The sequence below is a fragment of the Desmodus rotundus genome, chromosome 1 (assembly GCF_022682495.2).
Source record: "Desmodus rotundus isolate HL8 chromosome 1, HLdesRot8A.1, whole genome shotgun sequence".
NCBI lineage: Eukaryota > Metazoa > Chordata > Mammalia > Chiroptera > Phyllostomidae > Desmodus > Desmodus rotundus.
In genome coordinates, this window is record NC_071387.1 from 186,976,173 (window position 1) to 187,003,006 (window position 26,834).

At 43.5% G+C, this 26,834-nt stretch overlaps 1 protein-coding gene across 1 annotated transcript in view; it reads right to left on the reverse strand.

Annotated features, from left to right (window-relative positions):
• DNAH5 (dynein axonemal heavy chain 5) overlaps positions 1-26,834 on the reverse strand; it is a 235,227-nt gene that overhangs the window by 208,096 nt on the left and 297 nt on the right. The gene's annotated exons all lie outside the window — the stretch shown is intronic.

Sequence of the window (26,834 nt, forward strand, 5' to 3'; positions counted from 1 at the left end):
TCATTTTTTTATTCTTTATTTTAAAGTATATTTTATTGATTATGCTATTACAGGTGTCCCATTCTTTTTCTCTGCTTTATTCCCCTCTGCCCTGCCCCCTCCTCCCACCAGCATCCCCCCACCTTAGCTCATGTCCATGAGTCATACATGTAAGTTCTTTGGCTTCTCTATTTCCCATACTATTCTTAATCACCTACAAAATAGGTTTATTTTGTACCTATCATTTATGCTTCTTATTCCCTGTACCTTTTCCCCCTTTCTCCCTCTCCCCCTCCCTGCTAATAATCCTCCGTGTGATCTCCATTTCTGTGACTCTGTTCCTGTTCTAGTTGTTCACTTAGTTTGTTTTTTATTTTTGTTTTTGATTTTAGGTTCAGTTGTGGATAGTTGTGAGTTTGTTGTCATTTTACTGTTCATAGTTTTGATCTTCTTCTGTTTCTTAAATAAGTCCCTTTAACATTTCCTGTAATAAGGGCTTGGTGATGATGAATTCCTTTAACTTGACCTTATCTGGAAAGCACTTTATCTGCCCTTCCATTCCAAATGACAGCTTTGGTGGATAGAGTAATCTTGGATGTAGGTCCTTGCCTTCATGACTTTGAATACTTCTTTCCAGCCCCTTCTTGCCTGCAAGGTTCCTTTTGAGAAATCAGCTGACAGTCTTATGGGCACTCCTTTGTAGGTAACTGTCTCCTTTTCTCTTACTGCTTTTAAGATTCCTTGTCTTTAATCTTGGGTAATGTAATTATGATGTACCTTGTTGTGTGCTTCCTTGGGTCTAACTTTTGGGAGACTCTCTGAGATTCCTGGACTTCCTGGAAGTCTATTTCTTTTGCCAGATTAGGGAAGTTCTCCTTCATTATGTTTTCAAGCAAGTTTTCAATTTCTTGCTCTTCCTCCTCTCCTTCTGGCACCCCTATGAGTCGGATGTTGGAACGTTTAAAGTTGTCCTGCAAGATCCGAGACCTCTCCCCACTTTTTCTAATTATTGTTTCTTCATTGTGTTCTGGTTGAATGTCTATTTCTTCCTTCTCTCCAAACTGTGTTGATTTGAGTGCTGGTTTCCTTCCCTTCACTGTTGGTTCCCTATATATTTTCCTTTATTTCACTTTTCATAGCCTTCACCTTTTCCTGTATTTTGCAACCATACTCAACCATTTCTGTGAGCATCCTGATTACCAGTGTTTTGAACTCTGTGACAATAGGTTGGCTACTTCTTCATCACTTAGTTGTGTTTTTTCTTGAGCTTTGATCTTTTATTTCACGTGGGTCATATTTCTTTGTTTAGGTACACCTGTTACACTGTAAGAGGCAGAGCGTTAGGTATTTGCCAGGGCAGGACAACTCACGTGGCTGTACTGTGGCACTGTGCAGGGGGGGATGGGTCGGAGAGGGAACAGTGCTGCTTGCTCAGCTCTCGGCCGGCTTTCAGACACTTCCCCCACTATCCACAAGCAAATTGGGCCCTTCTGGTGCTGATTCCAAGGTGGATGGGTTTGTGTCGTGGATGGGTTTGTGTCTTTTCTGAGACCCCATGGGCCTCTCCAACAAACACTCTTGTGAGGCTAGGAGTTTCTCCCACCACCTCAACCCTCATAGGTTTTTTCAGTCAGAGGTTTTGAGGCTTTCTTTCCATGCAATGGAACCCTGGGTTGCATGGTCTGTATCACTCTGAAGTTGTTCCTCCAGGTTTATCCACATGCAAGTGTGGGACTTACAGCTGCCATCTCACCCGCCTAGTCCTCCAGCCACCGCCAAGTATCCTCTCCGCCCAGGTGCGCATCTCCGCCCCTCCTACTGTTCTGGATGAGTATTTCTTCTTTAGCTCCTTGGTTGTTGGACCTCCATACGGTTCAATTTTCTGGCAGTTCTGGTTGTTTTTTTATTTTTAAGCTTGCTTTTGGTCTCTTTTGGTTGTGCAAGGAGGCAAAGTGTATCTACTTACACCTCCATCTTGGCCAGAAGTAAGAGACCTATTTTAAAACCAACAGAGAATAACTCAAGCCCAGGGCTTCTAATGCCACCCCATCAGAAACACAGTAATCAACCAACCTGAGTAACTGCATACTTTATGATTCCTTAACTTTGCAAACCCCAGTTTATTATTATTTTTATCATAAGTGCAAACCCATAAAAATAATCAAGACATACTTAGAAACACCAATAGTTAGCACTCACACCCATGCCAAGGAGTCTGGTGGAAGATGAAATGCAATGATTTGCGAGGCAGAAAATCTCATTGTGAAAATGTGATCAGATACAGAAAATCCATTTATCTGAAACCATGCAGTAATTTCTAGAAAGAATGTTTTATTTCTCTTTGAAAACTTGAAAGCTAGACTTGGGAAGATATCAAAAGAAGATGTTTCCATCCAGGAAAAAGCATTATTTAGGCACCTCAGAAAGAGAGTAGTCGGCAGATGATGGGAGTTTGAGAGGAGGCTCAGGTGTTTTGCTTTTGGTGACCTCTGACCTCCACCAATACCACGGCAAACTGTTAGAGGTCTGGGATAGATGGGTCTGTCACATCTACCATATTTTGCCATGTGTAATGCACACTTTTTTGCCCAAATTTCTGAGGGAAAAATAAGGAAACACATTATACATAGGTGGTACCTGAAATACCTAGTATCTGTTCTTGTGTTTTGTAATTATTTATTACATAAAATGTCTTGTACCATAGTATGTTCAAAAATAAATGCCAAAATTCCATTATAATACAAAAAACAAGTATAAATATAAATAAATAAATAATTTAAAAATTAAAAGAATTTTTTCTGAAAACTTGTTCCAAAAACATGGGTGCACATTATACACAGCAAAATATGGTATATTTCTGGGTCTTCATTCTTCTCTTTGAATGAAGAACAGTCCCATTTATAACCTCATCCAGGAGCTAATTAGGTCTTTAAACCCCAAACTACCCACAGTCACAAATGAGTTACTCTGGTACCAACAAAGCAAAATTTATTTTGCCAAGGAAGAAGAAAATAACCCAATTTACTTACCTGTTGGTATTTTCTATACCTCACCTTTCTTAAAAACTATAACATAGGCTGTAATAAATGTCACTACCACCTACAGATTTCACAAGCCAAATCTCAAACACTACCATTTCCTTCAACAGCAAAAACATCATTTCAGAGAGCCAACACACTCCATTACCACATACATGGAGAATAAATTTGTTTTATTGCTAACAAAACTACATTACATAGATGCTGTGCAGACCACGTGTTCTTTCCAAGCTTCTTTAAGGATGATTTGTAATGCTTACTTCTTACCAAAACGGGCATCATGACTTGCTGATGGAGCAGAGATAAAAAGACACCAAATTAGCATTAATATATGCATATATTTCTGATCATAAGTACATTTAACATTTGCTTTATAAAGCAGTATCTAGTTCCTGCTTCTTAAAGAATTGCCAGCTTCTTGATTTTCCATCTACTATTAACTCTGCCACAGAAAACAGTGAACTTTGAGCCTTGTATTCAAAGGTAACCCCTAGGTAGATTCAAACATCCAGATGAAATGGTACAATTAGTTATATAAATCAACTTTCAATAATTCAAGTAAATTCTAAGTTGGAACAGCAGCGTAACTGGATATGAAAATATGAAAGCCAGGATGAGTCCAGGATTTTGAAAATGTAACCCTCACCTGGTGATTTAGTATCAGACATGAAATTTTGGAAAAATTACTGTCTTTGAACTGGTTTAACTTTCAAGTAGTATATCATTAAAAATGTGGGAAGTTTCCTGTTTAAAAGAAAACAAAGAGAGCAAAGAAAGACCCTAAAAATCAAACCTGCTAATATGATTCCCTTCCCAGGTAGTAATAAATTAATTCCATATTTTAGCTGTTGATTTAAGAAGTTCTTAAGATTTTAAGAAAAATTTTAGTATATCTTATTAATCTCACCAAAATAAACCACCATTATACTTATTGAGCTTTTCTGACACACCCAACACAATATCACTCAATTATAAGATATAAAGAGTTTATAACCTAGCAAAGGAGATAAAAGTACAGCTAGTCAACAGAAAGTATGAAATTATATGTACCTATCAAGGAACATGGGAATCCAGGCTGCTATAGCTCATGAGTCTGTGTATGTAAAATACACCCTTAATATGCAATAAAATTTAAAAGGTAAATACTTTTCATAAAACTCAGTTTTTTAATTAGTCTAAATCACTTAAAGTAGGAGCAATAGCATACCTTAAAAGGAAAAGAAAAAATTAAATTAAAAAGCTAAAAAAAGTCTACAGTTTTCTTTTCGTAATATAATAAAATTAGGGAAAATAAGTTCCTGAGGTAAGCATTCTGAAAGTCAGCTAGAACAGGCCATGAGAAAAATACTCTTTTTTTTTTAATAGAGAGAAAGTAAGAGAGACAGAAAAATATCAGTTTGCTGCTCCACTTATTTATGCATTCATTGGCTGTTTCTTGTGTGTGCCCTGACCAGGGATTGAACCCACAACCTTGGCATATTGGAACAATGCTCTAACCAATGGAGCTACGCAGCCAGGGATAATACTTTCTGCTTTTCCACTTTCTTCTTCCCCCTTTGCCAAAGGGTTAACATTTGTATCCGCTCCAACAGAAAATTCTAGGACTGTGTCTCCCTGCTCCTTGTGAAACCACTGCACATTTGTGCTGTGGCCACTTCCTCGGGGAGGCCCACTGCACCTTCTGCTCTGGTTCTTCCTCACTCTGTCTTAACCTCCCATCTGCTTCAGTCTCCCTCCTTTCTTATCCCAAAGCCTGAAGGAAAACCACCTCTCAGCCAAATCTCTTTCACAGCGTCATTGGTTTCCTTGCCATTCTAAGCATCATTTTGAAACAAACTGGGATGGAGCCATCAACATCAGGCTAAGGCAGACCAAGGGAGTAAGGCATGGTCAGGGGTCCCCTGCCAAACACTAGGAGGAAGGAAACACAATGGCCCAAATGCTTATTAAGTAGCCATAACAAAGAACAGAAACACAAAAACTGAAGAGTTAATTCATTGAGTGATGTAGAGCAGTAGGAGAAACTGCTTTTTCTACTCCAGAAAATACACAAAGCCTGAAAACAGCATCTCCTAAAGGAATCGTGAGGCAATTAGGAGTAAAAGATCTACGGGTGAAGTCAATTTTTCTCCTTTGGGGAATTACTGCATATTTCTCTTATTTTTTTTTCTTAAAGAAAATGGGTAGAAAACATTCTTAAGTTACAAAAGTTTGTCTTGCAGAAAGTTTTCCAAGTGGTAAGCAGTTGATCTAATTTTTCCCTAATTAGTTCTATTAAAACTTTGTCAACATTCAATCTCATGGAAATCAGTTCAAAACTCTTACTTAAATATTAACATTTTATTCTAAAATGTAGGGAAAAGACCTAAAGGGCTAGGAGCAGTCCTGGCCAAGAGCACTGAACACTGAAGAAAGAAAAGAGCTTCGAGCTACCTCCTGCCCCTCCCTGCAAACCACCTCCTGTGCAAGGACACCCCCGTGGCCACTCTCACCTGTGGGGGGCACACACTGATCTCTAAACAGACCGCAGAACCTGTCTGAACACACTTGCTCCTCCCCTGCTGAAGTCCCCTGCGTGTGTCAGAAACCCGCCCCAATGTCTCTCCCCTCCTGAATCTCAGGGTTCCCTTCTCTGAAATTCTGTTGCTCATTCTTTGATTCTCACAGTTCTCATCTAGTAGTTCATTTTAGAGAAATAATTTGTGCCAGGGTTTTTTTAAACAAGGGTTTTGAATATTGTGATTAGCACATGGGATAAATTTTTCAGTCACCTATATGAATATAGGAATAAACCAGCAATAATATTTCTTTTTAAGTAACATATCTATTTTCCTTTGTTGGTTAAAAGTTCATTTTCTTGTCATGAATACGGCAATAAAAAAGAACTTTAAGGGCACTTTTCTCCACTGTCCTAGCTTCCCCTGGCTGCATCCTCCTTCCCAGAACTTAGGCACCTTGCAGCACTGGTGGCCGGCCCCTGGCTTTCACGCTGACATCGGTCGAGGTGTTTTGAATCTGACCAGAGGCTCTCATCAGATTCAAAACACCTCCAGTACTGAATCTTTGGTCTGTTCTCCCAGGATGTTTGCTACCTTCCTCCTCAGCCTCACAGATCCCCTGAAGTCAGTTGTGATCGCTATCCATTCCGCGCCCCCCACCCCACCCCCCCTCCCCCCGCGTCTTTGGACGGAGTCCAAACTTCCGTCCTTGGCTGTAAGGTCACTGCACCCCTTGCTGCAATGACCCCCTCTGGGAAGACCACCAGTCAGCATCTCTAGGCACCTTCCAAATCCCCCACGTGTGAGGGCCACGCAGGATCTGCAGGCTACGGGGAATCACTAAGTGCTGCCTCGTGTCCTCTGTTGACATCAACATGCCATCCCGCCATTTCACCTTCTCCTGTCCCTTCCCAATATTGGCTCAAAGAGATTACTTGTCCCCTCCCTCTTAGCCGACGAGAGGTTTCCATGATTTCTCCTCCCAACCAACCCACTCAGGCCAACCCCCAGACTGGTGCAGCCACTGGGTCCATGAGGAGGAGCTCAGCGAGGGTCTTCAGTCTTCAACCCACTGCCCACGATCTGTCCCTTTTCTGATCCCACCAGCACGAAGGGCTCTCCACTGCTTCCAGGGGGTGGCCCCTCTGTTTATTAACCTTCTTGAAGGGGTCATTTTTCACGCCATTGTTTGTTATTTATTGTCTTATTCGTTGTCATTTTTCTTTTGTAATTCAAGGCCACAGGCGGTGAGAGTGGTGTTTGGGGGATGCGGAAGAGTCGCTGATAAGTGTGAAACTTTTCCTGGTCTGTGCCCCAAGTGTAATGGAGGATGGAAGAGAGGATTTATAATTTCTTATTCTGCGTGTCTACTTTCCTCCACTGGCCGAGGCTGAAGCACAAGGCTCTCACCATGAGCGACTCTCCCATTTTTTGTCTGGCTTTGGAATATCCAAGCAGGCGCTGTTTCTTACTATCACTTCACCGAGTCATTATCACATGGGATAAAACTGCAAACCAAAATTTTATGAGCTGAATTATTTATGAGTGAATTTCAATTTACTGAGCATCGGTTTGCCATTGCTCTGAGCCATCAGCTAAGGTTTACAAATATTTTCCTTACAGGGAATTGTTGTTGCAGTATTATTTGTAGTGTGCAAATGTCAAACTGGTAAAGCTCTACTATTAATAATGGATCTATAGACGCCTGAAAGAAGCTTTGTGCCTGCAACCCACAGGCTTGGTTTATCAGTCTTTTTTTTTTTTTCTTTTCTTTTTGAGAAGAAATCCTCAGAATGCCAGTTACAAGGTTTACAGCATTTCAATCTTATGCCCTATAAAATCTTACGTTCGGATGTTAATAAAATGAGATTAATCCAGAGATACTACATGTTGGTTCTTTTTTTTTTTCTCTACCAAGCACAATAGGTTAAATGATGTAGCCTCCGAAACTGGTAGGGATTCCGCACACAACTGACTAGTGGATGTTAGCTGCCACCCAGCGGCTGGAAGTAAAAGTCACCCACATCCATTGCCAGAACAGCTAAGGAAACGCAAACCCAACCCACATCTCAGAAGTACATCAAGGGCCATCAATCATTCACGTTGGCTGTCTCATATTTACAAAGAAGACAGAATGATTGGGAAATTATTAAATGCTTTAATGAAAGATGAGCCAAAGTCTCCTCTTTTATAATTTTAAGCCATAAGAAACTTGTTATATGTTGAAATGGTTTCCATTTCAAAAATTACCAATTTAGAAACCTTGCCTACCCATATCCCGTGAGCCAAACTAAATAATGAAAGATTTATAAATCACAAATACATCTCACTGAATGGGAGAGGGTACGTTGAAGACGCAAAGGTTTCAGTGGTAATCTCTCATGAAGAAAACACAGGAACGTACCCACGTAGGGACCGCGGTGTCGATACAGTTATGGAGTGAGTTCGCTTGGAATAACTTTGATCGTTTCTCTTATAGGAAAGGTGGTAACACACCTTATACAGTTCTTCTTTAAGTTTCTTTACCGCTTTTAAACAGTACTAATAGTTTAATATAGTTTTTATTATGATAAAATAATACACATTTATTGTGGAAAACATAACAATAAATATCACCAACATCTGAGCACTATTAATATCATATTGATTAGATAGGCTTTAATGTATTTAGCCAATACTTTACCTGTTAGACTGGTCCCAATTTTTACTATTATAAACAATATTATAATGAATATTCTATAAATCCTTCTATAGATCTGTGAGAAAAAATATTCCTTAAAAATTATACCCTTTGCTTCCCGTGAGAAGTGTATTTAATGCTGTTTCTTCTCTGCCTGCACAGCATGAGAAATGGTACGCTGCTAATACTGTATTGCGAGGATAATTTGCAAGGTTTTGACAATAGCGAAGCTGAACATTTTTTAAATATTTATTGGATATTTGTGGGTTCGTTTGTTTTACTTCTGTGCATTGTCTGTTCACATCCCTTCCTATTTTTCTCCTGGTAATTTGCTTTCCATTGGCTTGTAATTGCTCTTTTTAAGACTGGATTAAGATATAGCATACATACAGAAAATGAATAGCTGCTTCAATATTACTATCACACAAGGTAGAAATACAAAAGCCTTAAATATGTGGACCAAGACAGGTATTTTATTTGTATGAAAGGTATAATCCACTGTGAGTATATACTAGCTGTGTGCCAAAAAAAACCAGTGCTAAAATACAATAAGCAAGACTTGTTAGAAATACAGGCAAAATTAACAGAAAAACTATAAGAAAAGGATGTTCAGATAGGATGTTTTAATAGAAACATATTAAATCTTATACTGCCCAGTTGATATTATTCTTTTATAGGCCATATATGGTTAACAAAATTAATCATTTATTAGAACACAGAAAGCCTTACTGCATTTTAAACTTGTTTCAATGAACAAGTGTATTAACTAATCTGTCAAGTTTATTATTTAATCTGTATCATTGAGTGAAGGTAAAGTTCAACAGTGATGGTGACATGTAAACTTCCCTGGCCCCAAATCACATCCACAAGTCCCACACATCCTCTAGAGCAAGTATGTCAAACTGGTTTTGACTGGGGGGGCACATCAGCCTCACGGTTGCCTTCAAAGGGCTGAATGTAATTTCAACTCCTACATTTATACAGTCCTAAAATAATTTCGGCCCTCTGAAGGCAACCACAATGCTGATGTGGCCCCAGTGAAAATGAGTTTGACACCCCCGCTCTAGGGTCTCTCCCCTGCCTCAGAATCACCCATCGAGTCCAGGGAGACTGAAACACCAGATCTGTGCCTGGGAGCTCTCCATTACTATTCACCCTCCTTCCCTGGCTTTCTTATAGCCAAAGTCCTAAAGAGACCAACTTCTACAAGAGTGCACAGCCACCGCTTCATGGGCCCAGATGGGCACCAAGCATTTGCCCATTTGGGTGCCAGAAGTACCACCACTATTTCTCTACCACCTCTGAGCACACCTGACCAAGAGGAGACAGGTGGATGGCCCAGAAGCCATGGAAAGCTGCTTTAGGCAGTTGGACAGGTAGGGACCAGGGCAGCCCTCTGGCATGCTGCCCTGGGGCTCCCCGGAAGCTGGGAAGTATCAGTGCAGCACAGACGGACTGTCTGGAGTACACAGAGGGAGGGGAGAAATAGCAGGCATCCAAGAGGCAAAAGCTTAGGGGCACTGGTAAATTCGGACACCAACAAAAAGAACAGATGCCACTTGTGATTGTATAGCATGAAGCGATATTGAAGGCCATGGCTTTAGAAGCCCCAAGGTCCCCTGCAATTGATGATTATGGGGAGCATGAACAATACAGAACTGTATGGTGGCCGCCAGTGAGCAGCGTAACCGTGCACTGGGGAAAGGAGATTCCCAAACCCTTGGAAATTAGTGAACCCAGCTTTGAGCTAGTAAAGCATGCCGTTGTGGGCCACAAAGTGGGGGAACACGAGGTTAGCAACAAATGGTGTTTGACTTCAAGTCTGTCTCACGGTGACCCAGTAGGTACATCAACTCATTCTGTGACCTAGTGGACACGTGAACTCATCCTGTGGTCACTTCCACAACGCCTAAGTGTGTAATCAGAACTGATGTCCCTGGCAAATAGCAGAACCCTCCATGTTAGCAGGCATGCATTCTCCCGGACACCCTCTCCCCATGAAAGCAGAAAGCAGTGCTACCAATCTGACGTGGCAGATGCAGGTGGCCCTCCCTACCACAAATCCTTCGAACGCTGCTGTCCCACCAGTACCTGTCTCCAGGGGGATGGTCTTAGAGCAGGGCTCCTCGATCTTGGCACGTAGAGCAGGGCTGGAGTAACACACCCTCCCCACTTGTGACTATGTCTCCAGACACTTCCAAATGTCTTCTGGGGACTAAATTGCTATTGGTTAAGAAGCACTGAATGACATGCAATAAGCGTATCAGGGGGAGGCTCCACCTACAGATGGTGTTCCAGAAATGATTTCTTCAACTAGAAAGAAGCACAATCCTTATTGAGCCTCTGCATTTTGGAGGCCATGTATCCCACGTTTGGGTACACTGCAAGTCTAGGACTCAAGAGTGCTGCAAGTCTGGGATTCGTAATTAAGGTAAAGGATAAATATTTCCAGCACTGTTTGAGGAGCTGTAACTTCTCAGCCTCTGTTCACTCATGCCATGGTCTTCAAGTCCAGGCCTGCCTTCTATACCTCCCAGTTCCCAGTGTCCCTGGGAAAGCCAATGAGAACATGGCATGGGGAGCACACCCCTCCTCCACCTCCGTTCCCGCTGATCACACCTCTGCAGTCCCAACCCCCTCAGAAAAAAATGGTGCCATGAGTCAGAGGTCTCTAAAAGTTCTCCATTAGCTTAGGCAAAGCAGAAAATCTATTCTCTTCTACTTAAACGATGGTCAGGACAGAAAAGTGGGAACACTGGGGTGAAACTCAGTAACCTTTGCTGAGCAAGTCCTGTGTGCCAAAAATCCTCTACATTCTCATCTCACTAGATCCTCCGAATGACCCTGCCTAGTAGCTTGACTCCATCTGACAAAGGAGAAAAACTATGGCTTCAAGAAGAATCTCACTGTAGGTGGCCTAGCTGGAAAGCAAGGGTGTGATTGCAAATCCTCTTCACTTCTCTACCATACTGTGGTCAGGTAGACATTTGTAATGCTACTTAAAAACCTGGGCCTGCCCTGGCTGGTATAGCTCAGTGGATTCAGCACAGGCTGCGAACCGAAGGGCTGCCTGTTTGATTCCCAGTCAGGTCACATGCCTGGGTTGCAGGCCAGGTCCCCATTAGAGGATGCATGAGAAGCAACCACACACTGATATTTCTCTCCCTCTCTTTCTCCTTCCCTTCCCCTATTTCTAAAAATAAATAAATAAAATCTTTTTTAAAAAACAAAAAAACCTGGGCCCAAATGGCCCAGTCTTTTTTATATAAAGTATCAGAGTCCTGGAGCCAAAAGTGATTTTTGAAAGTCTAATGATTGCTTGGCCATCTCCAAGAATATTAAAGGGGATTCCATTTATAACCCAAAGCAACATTTCTCAAAAGCCCTTCACCTCTCTTCCCCCATTCTCTCACACCGCAAAGCTGTTCCAGGATTTCTCGAACCCAGACCTTCCCCAGCTTTTCTCTCTCCCTTGCCTCTCTCCTCCTCTTTCCTCTTTCCTGGCTTTGGCTCAATCATTCCCCCTTTCTTGCTTCTAGGGTTCATTGCCAGACAGACAGCTCTAAATTCTCCTTTGAAGGTGGAAGAAACACTTAAAAGTTCTTACCTTTCTCTCCTTCTTTCCCTAGCGTGAATTATCTTCCAACATATAAATAAAATGTGCTTGTTTAATATCATTGTGTATAGCCTCCCTCGACTAGAATGTAAGCTTCACCAGGATGGGGTTTTGGTTTGGTTCGTTGATGTAACCCAGACTCCTTAGGCCATGCCTCAGACAGGACCGGTGCTCAACAGATATGTGTGGAATGAATGAACCTCTTCCTGACCCCGCATCCCCCAACCCAGCTACTTCCTTCTCCTCCAAATGCCTCTGAAGACTGGTTTCCACCCACTACCTCCCACTGTCTTCCTCATTCTCTCAGGAACACACTCCAACCTGGACTTTGTCCCCTCAGCTGCACTGCCATAGCGCATCAAAGGCACTGGGAACTCTGCGCCTCAGTCCAGGGGTAGGTTCTCTCTTCATCCTACGTGACAGCTTTGTTTGGCAAGGTTGATCCCATTCCTTGAAACTCTTTCTTCACTTTGCCCCAAACTCCTCCACCTCCCAGACCTCTGAACCAGGCTCCAATCCTCTTCCCCATTGACTCTCACCCCCTAGATGACAGATTAAACCTCCAAATTCCTGTCTCCAACTCGGACCACTCCTCTGAACTGCAGCCATAAACATCCAATGCCCAGCTCTCCACACAGACGTCCAATAGGCATCAAACTCAGCATTTCCCAAATCAAGTCCTCTTTCCCTCCAAGCCTGCCCCTCCCACAGTCTTCCCAATCTCAGAAGAGGGCAGCTCCATCCTCCTAGTGAAAACTGTGGACTCATCCTTGACTCTGCTTTCTTTTCCTTCCTTTCATTTCTAATTCATCGCCAAATCCTATCGGCTCTGCTACAAAATACACCCAGAATCTGACCACTTCTTAGCTCACTGCTACCACCCCTGCCCAATACCTACCAAAGGCTCCTGCTTTTCCCCTGCTACTCGCCCACACAAATCAGAATCATCCTTTTACAGTAAAGGTCAAAATATGGTCTTCCTGCCAGGCCCTCTGTGATCTCCCCATGCCTCTCTTACTGCATCCCCTATCGATTTTCCTCTTTCTCCACTCTCCTCCAGATACAGGACCTCCCTCTGCTGTTCCATTAACATGTGATGTTCCCACTCCCTGGACCCCTATTTGCCAGAGAGTCACCTCAAATCCTCAGGACCGTGCTCAAACACTCCTTTTTCAGGGAGGCAACTCCTGGCCACCCTACATAACATAACAAGCCCCACAACGCCACCTCCACAGAGTCCTCCAGCCCCGTGCCTCACTGTTTTGTCTGCAGAGCTCATCAGCAGCTGGCAGAAATATGTCCTATCCCCACTAGAATGGGAGCTAGGAGGGCAGGGACGTGGTCTGCTGTGTTCACTGCTGTAATCCCAGCACCTAGAGCAGCACCTGCTTCATAGTAGGTGACCAGCAAAGATGAGCTGAGTGGAAACACAGACGATTTGGACATTGGGGGTCCAGGAAACATACTTCTGAAGAAAAGTCGTGAGTTCTTTGGAGCCAGGGCTTGTTTACATTTTGTCCTGGCAGGGTGCCTGGCTCGGAGTTGGTCATGTAAATGTTTACTGGAGGGATGAAGAGGCAGATGGAGCTGGATGTTAGTTATTCCCTGAACTCATCCTTCTGTTTGGAGGGACTTCACTTAGATTCGAAAGAGTGAGACAACTGGGTTTTCTGGTTTGTAAGGAGGAGGGACGGGGGACCTGCTGGCTCCCAGCCCTGCGTGCCCCAGAAAGGCTGCCGCCTGGCCTCTGTCACCCCTGCTAAAAAGGGCAGCTCTGAGACAGGCCTCCAGTATCCAGCTGGCAGGAATCAGACTGGCAGACAGGAAGCCACGTTTTCCAATCCGCTTACCAACACCAAATATTAAATACTAAATATTTTCCTCTCCATCAGTCTGATGTCGCCTTCATCTCTCTGTCCTTCTAAGTCCAGGAGGGAAAGGAGGCAATAATCTGTTAGCCCACCACTCTCAAATTAGCTCTCCATATATTCTTCCTTCCTCCACATAATCCCACCCCATCTTTCTCAGACTTTTGGTATCTCTTTAAACAGCCATTACCTCCCGATTTTCCAAGAAGGGCACATCTGGAGGGTTAGGCCATCATTCCCAAACCTGGCAGGCCCTTGAATTGTCACAGATGCTTTGTATAAGTATATATTGTCAAATCTACTGCAAAGCTGTTGAATCGCCCAGCACCAGTCCCAGGGCACAAACGGAGCTCCAGGCCCCCCTGTGGAGTAGGTGCAAGTGCCCCGCCCCTTCCCATTCTGGATGAAGATGAGGACTATGCCTTCCAAGAGTGTATTTCCCTGCAACTGAGCTTATGAGCAGGTGCAGCCTTCCAGGCAACACCCCAACCTGCTGGTTCCCACCCAAACTTGGAAGCCAAAGTTGTTAAGTGGCTGGGGCAGTGGTCCCAAATTTTTAAGTCTCAGAAACCCTTTACACGTTTAAAAATCATCAAGGACCCAAAGCCTATGTGTTTGTGGGTTATATCTGTTGATATTCACTGCATTCAAAATTAAAACTGTGACATGTTTAAAACACAAGATTACACAAGCACCTATTCTGTCAGCCATCAGAGCAATGACACCATCACGCATCACAGCAACCACTGGAAAGCAACTCCACACACAAGATGTCTTAGGATAAATAAGAACACAGTTTTGACCTCAGGGATGCCCCGAAAGGATCTGAGGGTCCCCAGGGGTCCTGGACAATACTTGGAGATCTTCAAGGCTATGGGAACCGGCAGAGTCTCCAGGCTGCCTGCAGGAAGCCAGAGGCATGACCAAACTCTGGCTGATGTTATTTCCTGCTTTGAATGGAAGCAAGGAAAGCTCTCAAAAATGAAATCTATGAGGCAAGCAGCTGAAGTTTTCTGAAACCTGCAACACTGGAATTACTCCAAACATGCCTCTTGCTCAATCCCTTGAACAATTTCAGATCCAAGTTCTGGCGCCAACAGAAAATGACTGTTGCAGCAGGCGGATGAACAGCCCCCAAAGTTGTCCACGTTTTAGTCCTCAGAACCAATGAGTATGTTAGGGAACCTGGAAAAGGGGGATTAAGGGTGAAGATAGAATAAAGGTAGCTAATCAGCTGACCTTAAAATAGGGAGATTAGCACAGGTTCTCCCAGTGAGCTCCAGGTAATCCCACAAGAGGCAGGGAAAGGAGCAGAGAAAGAGATGGGACTACGGAAGAAAGATCAGAGAGATACAGTGTTGCTGGCTTTGAAGAGGGGCATGAGCCAATAATGGGGTGCCCCTAGAAGCTGGAAAAGATGGGGAACAGATTCTCCCTTGCCTCCAGAAAGGAAGGCAGTCCTGCCAACACCTTGCTTTTAGCCCAGCGAGACCTGTGTCAGACCTCTAACCCACAGAACGGTTAAATAATAAATGTGTTGTTTTAAGCCCCTAGGTTTGCAGTAATTTGTTACAACAGCCATAGGAAATTAACACAACTGTTAACATTTGATCTCTGCACCTAACAGGAAACTTCCAGAAGAGCCCTGAAGGAAGGAATGCCTTCCTGTGGGCAGAGCTCAGGACACTGGCCAATCATCAACAGGAGGCCATGAGAACCCCCGATCAACCATCCCCCCCCAGCTCCCCAGTGCACAAGCGGCTCATGCTCTGGACCAGCAGCCAGTCCACGGTGGTCTCACTGAGGCGGCTGCTCTTTTTAGTGTTTTCCATTGCCAGCAGCCCTCCACCCCCCACCTCCATGACGTTACTCCTGTTATCTTGAGAATGACTGAATGACAGCACCTAGTCCCCAGCTGCAGAGACACTGACTGGCCTGGGTCATGGCCACGTGGAAGGAGTGACCACCACTAGGAGACGTGGGGACATCACCACTGGGTGAAATAGCTGGACACATTTCAGGTTGTCTCCTGCGGAGGAGCAGAGAGGAGGGAAAGGCAATGCATTCATTATGGAATGAATGCCAGAAGGAGCATGTGTGTACATTCTGAGTGGGCCAGCAGCCCAGGGGTGGAAGCTCACATATCAGTCAGTCTCTGGGCCCAGAACCCAGTCAATCCCTCTCTGTCCTGGTTACCTGCCTACTGCCTCCAGGCCACTGGGACTCACTTCAGAATGGCCCAGCCCTGCACCCCCCAGGGCCGTCTGGACCAGAGGGCACCTGATCAAGCTGGAGAGGTTCCCTCCCTAGAATTCGTAATTAGAGGCTAAGAGAGACTCCATCTCCGGGATGGCTGTGACCGCAAAAGCTCAGAAACCATGGACTGGCTTCTGCCTACAGGCAGACTGTGGACACAATCGAGCCAGTCGCCAGAAAGAGAAGGACAAGAATGAAGCAAACTCCCTTGTGTGCAGACATGAATGAGCGTCTGGGTCACCTGCCGGTCCTGGCTCCCACCCCTTTCTCTGCTCAGCATCACCGTCACCACCACACTGAGGTTCCCCGCAACAACGCTGCCGAGTCCTGGCCCGTTCCCTTATCTACTTTAGTTGGTTTAGGTTTCTTGCAACCGTAAGAATCCTAACGCACACATGATATCACTACCATAGGGCATGGGATCCTGCAGGAAGCATTTACTAAGGCATTAAATCCATAATCAGCGTTTAGTTCCTCTGAGCAGAATCTGGGGTAACTGCGCTGAGCAAGACTGCTGAGTCCCACACTGGCGTGCACCACCCCCATCCCCCAGCCTCACCTGTCCCTGGGGCCCTGGACCACTTGTTCCCCCTCAGCTGTCCCTGTGCGTCCAACTCTCTTACACACAGCCCCACAGCCTCTCTGGCTTCGTGCCCAGACCGCATGCCTCTCGCCTCCAGACACCCGGAACCTGCTTGTCACCCACGACACCCAAGCAGAAGAGCGGGAGGATTGAAGTCAACGAAGCAGACGTTCACCGGTGGGAAAGTGGAGCCCAAGATCAATTCTCCCTTCTTTCCTCTACTGCACTCAGGGTTCACACGGCTTCGTGGCACAGCCCCACCCACCGCTACCTGGAATCGGCCAGCTAAATAACGCACCCTCACATGTGTGCTCCCTCCTTCCCTGGCTCCCTCCCTCTGCTTTTCCCTCGCTCTCGCTTTCCTGGGATTGCACTCCTAATAAACTGGCTACATGGACCCATGACCCGGGCACTGCTTTTTAGGGAACCCACGGAGGAGATGAAAAATTCCTGGCTGGTTTTCTTTCTTGTGACTGAAAGTGCAAGAGGATACCGTACTAACCGAAACACAGGGCAGAAAACAACAGATCCCCTAGGAGTGTGGATTACACCAAGTTACTTAGTAACATCTCACCAATACATTCCTCACACAAGAGAGTGAAAGTAAGATCCTGTTAGCAAATAAACTAAGTTTAATGCCTCACCATCTGCCAAGCGTGAGAGAATTTAATACGATGCTTCAGTGGGACTCCTCAAAGCATGACTACTTTCGCCTGGAGAGAAAGGAGCCCAGGGTGATGAACTACATAAACCTGTCACATGGAAACCACAACCTAAAAGGCCGAATTCAAGGAAGCCACTTCCTGAACAGCCACTAGGTGGTGGGCTTTCCCCATTCACTGAGTTCTCCACCCCAGTTCCCTGCTATTACTCTACTTGGTAAGAATTTGTGACCGGGACAAACTGAAACTTACTTGCGATAATCTGAGAAGTTAAAAAATCTCTAAATTTAAGAAGTGGGAAAATGTTTCATTACAAATTTAGGGCAAGTTTAAACCACGGAAAACGTACTTGTCCCTTAGCTCTGCGTATTTTGTTACCACTGCTCCTTTAAAAAAAAAAAAAAAAAGCCTCTGGTTCTAGAAAGGGAGGCATTTTTCTTTTCAATTTTATTTTGCGTTGGTTTCAGGTGTGTAGCTCAGGGGTTAGACAATCGTATACTTTATCGTGATCCCCACGATATTTTCAGCACCCCAAGTGGCACCATACATAGTTATTGCAATATTATTAACTATGTTCCCTATGCTGGACTTACTTCCTCATGGTTACTTTGTAACTATCAATTTGGGCTTCTTACCCTTCGCCTCTTTCACCTAGTCCCCCAAACCCCCTCTCCTCTGGCCACCACCAGTTCCCTCCCAGCATCCATGAGTCTGTTTCAATTTTGTTCTTTAGATTCCCCATGTAAGTGAAATAATTAGGTGTTAATTAGGTATTTGTCTTTCTCTTTCTGACTTATTTCACTTCGCATAATACCCTCTAGGTCCATCCATGCTGTCACAAATGGTAAGATTTCAATTCTTTCTTTCCTCTGTATACACGTAGGGCCACTTTTTAATCCACTCACTCATCTGTTGAGGGGAACTTGGGCTGTTTCCATAGCTTAGCTATTCTAAACACTGCAATGAACAGAGGGGTGCACATATGCTTTTGAATTCCTGTTTTGGGGTTTCTTCAAATAAATCCCCAGAAGTGAAATCACTGGGATATACAGCAAATCCATTTTTAATTTTTTGAGGAAATTCCATACTGTTTTCCACAGTGGCTGCGCCAATATGCCTTTCTACCAAGAGTGCAGTGGGGTTCCCTTTTGAAAGCGAGATGCATTTTTATTAGAATGTTTGATGAAATCTTTGGCTTTGTTTTGCTTTAATTTGGATTGGTACATATGTTTGCTGTTTAAACAAGGTGTTTTCATAACCAAAAAAATCTCCTAGAACAGCATTTCTCAAGTGAATCCAAGGCACAAAAGGAGGCTGTGTTTTCAAGGTCACTGGAGACCCAAGGGAGGTGGCAGAGCCAGGGAGTGGAGTCAGACCATTTGCAGGATGGGAGTAGCAGCACGGGGTCGCTGCAATAAGAGTGCCAAAACAAAAACAAGAAACTTCACAACAAATTTTCCAGCTTCACAACAAGAGATTCATAAAATAATTTGTCGAGCTGTATAATGTAATTTTATGCAGCCATTTAAAATCATGTTAAAGCACTTTAATGAAACTGAAACCTGTTTATATGTTGCAAAATGGCTGCAATATATAAACAGATTATGATTATGAATCCATTTTTAAAAATTAAAAATTAATAAAAATAAATTGCATGAACATATATGTGGGAAAGAGAATATTAATCACTTTCTGAGACTGAGAGAAAGGCCTGCAGATTATTTTTATGTTCTGTTGGCTTATCTGTATTTCCTAGGTTTACTTGTCTTATTTTTATTTTAATTAGTAGCATTACTGTCTCCTAGGCCTCTTCTAAGCACTTTATAAATAACAACTCACTTAGTCCTCACAAATACCTATGAAGTAGCTATATTACAATCCCCATTTTTATAGATTCAAACATTAAAGAACAGAGAGGTCAAGTTAACTACTAAAGATCACATAGCTAATGAGTGGGTAGAGCCAGGATTCAAATCCAAAAGTCTGGCTCCAGATTCTGTGTTCTTAACTAATTAAACAAGAGCAAAAATAAATTAAAAGTACAAAGAAAAATATAGGAAGAAAAGAAGGAAGAGAGGAAGGAAGGGAGGGAGGGAAGTAAAGAGAGAGAGGGGAGAAGCTGTGTGCCATAGGGAAAAACACCCATTTCCTTTTGAAAACTTTTAAAAATTGCTTAATGCCTCTAAAATTTCATTATAAAAAGGAATGAGGGTTTCGTTTTGGTTTTTAAGGAAAAGTATGGACTGAAAAATAGATAAACATCGAAATGCTTAACCCCAAATAAACTGCAAGGATTCAGAAACAGGCACGGAAATGTCTTCAGTCCTTAATCTTCTTTTTCCTGAACACTCCTCCCTGGCTGCTCCCCCTCTCAGAGCACAGTAGGTGCGGAGGGGCTGCATTTCCATCCCTACCCCACAAGTCTGGACCTTGCCTCTCTCAAGCATGCCTCAACCTGACTAGGACAAAAAGTCATCATTTCTTTTAACTAAAAGAAAATGAAATTGTAAAAGTGGGGGCGGGGGGACCCTGCGGGTCATGTCCGAGCTGAAAGAATGACAACCCTCCAATATTAGTTCATACGTTTCAAAAGTGTGTCTAAACAGGAAACACACACATCCCTCCGAAGTGAGAGAAGACCGAGGGCCGCAAGTGAACAAACAAGTCTGTGTCTGCAGCGGACGCAAACCAGCCAGCTCAGCCAGATGCTGCAGGAGGGGGGTGGGGAGTCAGAGGCTGAGGGCGAGGAAGGAAAAAGGGGGAAGGGGGAAGGGGAGGGGAAGGGAACCGGCAGAAGGCTGGAGGAATGAGGAAGCGCGATGAAAGACCGGAGGGCCCACAGAAGACAGAAGCGAGAGGGGCGTGACGGGGAAGCTTTCATTTTACATGCTGAGGAAGGGGCACCAACATGTGTACAAACTTGTAAAGCCTAAAAACCTATTTCTTTCTTTTCCTCTGTACAGACTTCAGGAAAAAAATCCCCATCTGCAAATGTCAGGATTACAGTCTGCAGAGAAGTTAGAGTGTCATATGTAACAAGCATTAAGCAAAAGCCTTTATTTCACTGCAAGATCCTCCAGTACACAAAGCAGGAATTAACAGGCCTTTTAAAAAAGTAATCTTAATACAGATAAAGCAAATGCTGCTTAGGGGAAGGAGACCCAAGCCCAAAAAGCTGCAAGGTAGTGTCACAAACTCACAAAGAATGAGACAAAAGTTCATTTTGCCCATTCAGCTCAGCCACCTACCTATCTTCCAGGAAACAGGTATTTTTAAATAGTCAGGGATTGGATTGTTTTTAAATAATACTGCTCGTGTCACTGCAAATGCCACATCTTGTTAAAAGGAGCTCTCTATTCCACTTGGCAGAAGGCGGGTTTGTCTGGTGCTCAGCCACAAAGACTGGTTGGGTAGCGGTTGGTACCCGAGCTGCAAGAACAGGAATTGCTGAGCTGAGCAGCTTGGAGCTGCTTAGAATTCTTCGAATCTGTTCTGCCTGAAATGACTGATCATCGTCATCCTCTCCCCTGCAAACATATTAATCCCACCACATCCCTCAGACCCCAACCAAAAAATCCACCATATTCCCCGATTACCCACAAAGCAGCACATGGCGCATTGAGGAAATTCAGAGAAAGACAGAGACAGAGGTGGTACCTCTTTAAAGAATCTTTATATCACTGTCTTAAAAGATCATTTGCACCTAAGCTTTGCTCTTTAGCCTTTGACCAAATGCATGAAAATTTTAACCTAACTTCTTTACATTCACTAATTTAATAGTGATGTGCTGGGCCCTGTTTTATTTCACTTTGGTGCCAGTGGCGTCAAAACTTGACTTTTTCAATCCACAAAAATGGGGATTGTAGAAGTCTAGTTTTAAGAAATTCCACTGCAAGAATACACCTTCTATCTGGGGACTCCCTTGTAGCGGGGTGGTCCTTATGTGACACACCTGATGAAGACCTGCTAAGGAACTGGCACTCCGCTCACCTCTAATGTTATTTCCCGATACTAAAAGGCGATCAAAGAAGGTAAGGATACATTATTAGCCCTTTTTAAATCTTCATAATGAGGCTTAACATATTAGTTCACTGCACCCATATTTCCACAGTTACCAAGACATGACTGAAACTCCCACGGTGAAACGTAAGCAGCCTCTCCCCTCTATCACCAACTATCCCCTCTATCACACCAACTATCACGACAGAGGCCACTAGGCACTGACCCAGCTACTTTTTCTGACGCCTTAGTTATCCCAGAAGCACCACAGCTCTTCTTTAAGAAGGGGCAATATATGCATGTTTCTGCTCCTCATCAACACCCTTCCAACATACACAAGCCAAGGAAAGGGCAATGAGAAGTCACAGACCCGGGGGTGATTAACTTCCTCAGTGAACGGCCAGTGGGTGCCAGCATTCTTCCTCAGCTGTGCCTGTCTACACGTTTAGCTTTAAAACACGGAACCTAGAATTCTAACAAGGATAAATCCGGCCCCAAAGTCATTATGAAGTTAATAAACAAATGTAATCATGATGCAAATGCTATATAACACATTCAGAAAGAAATTAAATATGTCATATTCCTATTTCTCTTTAAGCAAATGGAATATATTTTAATGGCAAATGAAGTGACTGGGAGGGATTCCCATTTTTAAGTTTTTTGGTCCACACAAGCCTGGTGAAAGGGTACTGAATACCCAGAGATTCTGAGATTAATTTCCTCAGAAAAAAATAAAATCAAATATTCTGCCCACTCTATTATCAACTGTAGAGATGACAAAATGTAGATGACATAGAATTTAGTCTCATGAAAAGGCTATTTGGTAAGTAAGCACTTTTAATTGCCTAATATTCTCAACATTGGGCTAGACATAAACCTAGATATTTCCCCTCGGAGCTTAAGGGCATAAGTAAAGTGAACTGTATAGTCTCTGCTCACAGAGGTTTTTCAAGCATGAGCTACAACCATACACAAAGCATGAACTACAAGTACATATAATCAAAGCCCACCACGACACGGAAAATAAGAGTATTCTGTTCCAGCGATCTTTGGTGTGCCACCAAACTTTAGTAACTCATTTATGTGTGCCATGAGATGGGAAAGGTTGAAACCGTTGCCCTGCTCTAAGGAGCATATTCTCCCCATCACTACTGTAAGGAGCCCCTATAGGTCTGAGAGGCTTCTCCACTTAAAAGCTTAGATGGAAAAGGAGTCCTAAGCTGGCTGGCCATGAATGACCTCGGTTTCACCAGGCTCTGTCTCTTTACCCGCTGCCATTGTCACATTTGTCTGTAACATTTCTTCTACCTGTGTGGACAGCGGTTCACTTCCTGTGTTCACTTGGGGTAGCTGCCCAGGTTCATTGCCACAAACCATCTTCAGCAGCATCTGTCCATCACACACGAGTGGCAGAGAACCTGGGTCGATGTGGGCAGACAGGCGCAGGCTTGTCATCAGACAGGACTCAGAGTGGCCGACAGAGGCCAGTTTGCCGTTTGCCCCACACTGATTCCCTGCGCTGCTCACGCCACGACAGTCACATGCATTTTGTCCTGAGTTGCTTTTTATTTCAGCGCACTTCGGGTTTTCGAGTGGCTCCATGCCTGCCTTCCCAGTGCGAAGGTTATCTTTCAGCCTCCGTTTCCTCACGTGTGAGATGGAGATCACGCCAGCACCTACCTCACCAGGCTGTAACCGGGATGAACTGAGATCATTTGTGCAAACTGTTTAGCATTCGTGTACTGCATTCGTCTGCTCGGGCTGCCGTAACGAAATACCACACGCTGGGTGGCTTAACAGAAATGGATTTTCTCACAGTTCTAGAAGTCCAGCAACAAGAAATCAGCAAGCTTGGCTTCTTCTGAGGCCTCTGTCCTTGGCCTGCAGATGCCCACTTCCTCACTTGGTCGCCCCTTGGTCTCTGTTTATCTGTGTGATAATCTCCTGCTGTGATAAGGATATTGATTATATTGGGTTGGGGCCAACATGTTTGACCTCATTTGACCTTAATTACCTTTGTAAAGCCTCCTTCTCCAGATGCAGTCATATTGCAAGGTAGTAGGGGTTTGGATTTCAACAAATTAATTTTGGCAGGACACAATTTGGCTCCTAACACATAAAAAGCACCACTGCGATACTTACTTCGGTAAGATATGTTGATGTCTTTATTACTAAATCATCAAGTGCTCTGAGCTTACAGAAGGCCTTTTTTCTCCTCTTGGTGATGATCCTCAGGCCCAATATGGTCCTCAGCCACCACTGCAGCATCTCTTCCTGCCTCCTTCCCACATCAGCCATGGCCTCTGGTCCTTGTAGGGATTATCTCTTCTAGCTGGAGAGCTCTGCCCTCCTCTGGCATCACTCGCCTCTGCCGGCCCCTCGCAGGCCCTATCCATAGCTGTCTTCCCCACTGGAGGGTCATCTCTACACTTAAGGACTCTTCTCTGTTTGCTCCCTGATGTGTCCCCAGTCCCCAACACAGTTCCTGACACTCAGTCAACCCTCTTTTGGGGATTATTGCCAGTCAGCAACGAATGCTTCCTCTGAGCTGTGCCTTGCTTTGTTTTATTGTAATGAACACTAACATGGACATTTCAGGACACCAAAACATCACAAACTCTCTTACCCTTTATCCCAAGTAGGTTAAATAAGGTTGAGAAGTGGCCCACAGTGTTCAGACCTCCAAGGGTAAGTAAGATCTTTTCTTTTTCCCAGTGTCCAAGCATTCCGAGGAAGTCCACAACCACTCCCCTGGGGGTGGACACAGAGGGCTCTTCCCACATCCACAGCCAGGCCCCAGGTTGTAGGCCCAAACTGCTTCCAAAAAGAAAGACATTCTGATTCTTCATATTACCTCCCTGCGGGCAGAAATGTTGGCCCATAGGAATCTGATCATAATTCTATCACCCCATCTGGGGGTAGATACAATGACAGGCTTCCTCAAATGGACTCAAAATATCCCAGGTTTACTGTTGAGTTCAAGCTACTGGTTTTTATTCATAAACAAAGTAATGTGTGACAGTTGTTACACCCCCCCCCCCTTTATTTTTGGTCTGCTTGTTAAAAGTAAGGCTACAGAGAGTAAAGCCAAAAGCAAACAGCAGAAAGGTATAAATAAACAGCCAGTGTGCTCAGTGCCAGGAAAGAGCTTAGCATGACTAAAGGAGAAATCGTTAACAGGTAAACTTCCGCCTAGCGTTTCCCGTGCAGCTGAGACCAATTCCTCGAAATATCCATACTCAGAGCAGCCTTTTTCTAATGCAGACACTCGCCTCCGACATGGGGAGAAAACAGGGTCCTCAGACTTCCCTAAGGAATTTAAAGTTGTGCATGGGCCACAGATGCAACGGTCTGTGCTTCGGTATTTGTTTGTTTCTGCTAAATAATATGACGGCAGAAATCCATATTTGCAGCATTGATGATAAATTATTATGGCTGCTAAAATCCTTTCCACGTCAGCCTCACCAACTGCCCCTGGTGAGGGTTAGGAAAACGATGCAGTGTGGGAAGCAGCACTGAGTGACACTTTGTTTCTTCCTTGCCGCTCTTCACCCTGATCTGGGCATGCTCACTTACCACCTTCTGTCTCCACTGTATGTAAAATAAGGCTGCTCACCAGCTGGGGAGACACATGAGCTGCACAATAGTGTTTACAAGCATGTGCCCTGGTGCACAAAAAAAAGAAAATATTTACCAGAGGATGCTAAGTTTGTATCAGGAGAAAGTTGTGTAAACATTTAGAGGGTATTATCCTTTATACTTATTTTCTAACTATAACATTTATATTCATATGTATATAATTTATTATTAACATATTTGTAGTTTTACTTAAATATATAATTATATATATTAAATATATATATTAAGTGCTTATGTATTTACCATATGTGTATTCATTATGGAAAATCTGTAAATAAAGAATACAACAAAGAAAAATAAAATCCTCTTTAATGCCACCAACCAGAGATAATCAGTATCAATATTTTGGTATATGTCCTTTTATTTATTCTGCTTTCTATACATATTTACATACCTTTTCTGCATTTATAGAATTGGAACAATACTGTTTTAGTGGCTTACTATTTTCACGTATTAATTGTGAATATTTTCCCATTAGTCTTTTTAAAAATATTTTATTTATTTATTTTTAGAGAGGGAGAAGGAAGGGGGAAAGAGAGGGAGAGAAACATCCATGTGTGAGAGAAACATTGATCAGTTGCCCCAGCCGCTGACCTGGTCCACAACCCAGGCATGTACCCTGACCTGGAATCGAACTGGCAACCTTTCAGTTTGCAGGACGACACTCAACCCACTGAGCCACACCAGTCAGGGTGTTATTAAATAGTCTTCAGTAACTTTCTTTTTTTGCAAATTCGGTAGGTAAAAAGAGACATATCAATTAAATGTCCTACATTACTACTATAGTTAAACAAGAGACATTTGATCATTTTAAATTCTTTAACTTCAACCTGAACCGACCAAGGGAAAAGTAAAGGAAAAAGCACAGCATTAAAATCTTCAAGCAAGCATAATTAATCAAACATAAGAACAGGGTACAAAGCTATTAGCCATGTTTTATACCCTTACAGTGGGAAACGTGATTAATTCCTGTGAATCACATAATACGTGGATTTTAAATTAAGACACACAATCGTCACTGGTTTACTGGTATTCGAAGTAGCAATTCCACTGTCATCTCAAGGTCACTATTATTGTTGACATAAAATGGGGAGAAGTCACTAAAAAGGCTAAAAAGAACCAATGAGAATTGTCTTAATGCAACACAAAAGATGTGTTGGAAATTCCAAGTACTTATGACATCCATTATACAAAAATAAGAACATTAATGTGTCGACTACAACAAGATGTTCACAAGAATAAAACAGTAAGTTTTGAGCAAGATAAATATCTACAGAGGAGGAGAACGTTGAAGTATTACTCACATAAACTATACACATTGCTCTTAAAGAAATACAAACATAAATTTATTACACCATGACAAGGTGAGTATTTTATTGATTACCGTAACCAGTATAGCTACAGTTACACAGCTATAGATAGTGTAGCCAATATAAATATAAATATATGTCCCTTGAAGGTAAAAGCTAAAACAAATGCCTGAACATGTTCTCACTCCACAATATTCATTTTTAAAAAGAGAAGAAGCGAGAACAAAATCAAATGAAGTGAAAGCTGATTGCAATGCTCTGAGTAGCTTCCAGTCGTTCCTCGCCTGCTGTTTATGGAGGCAAATGTAAAACACACAAGGAAACTAAACCTACGAGGCTTTGTCTACGCACCATCCTTCTCCCTCTCTCCAAGGAAACTAAACATTTGCTTTTACCCAAACCCAAGTGCTAACGAGAACTAGACACAGCCAACAAACTTGGCACCAAAGCATCCTGCGCCCCCGCCCCCCCATCTCTCTGATGCTCGCTATGGGACAATAGGTCGCTAGGGTCCACGTCGCTGACCGCCAGAGGCCTTTCCGCAGCCAGAGGAGAGAAATAACAGTTAAGGTGAAGGGAAAGGGGCGAGGTGGTCCCTGACCCTAACTCTTCAGCATTTTTTGTGGGTGCTGGGGGACTTCACTGGCCACCACCGCCTGGGAAAAACCTACACAACTTAGAAACCAGCACCTCTGGTCCTACGCTC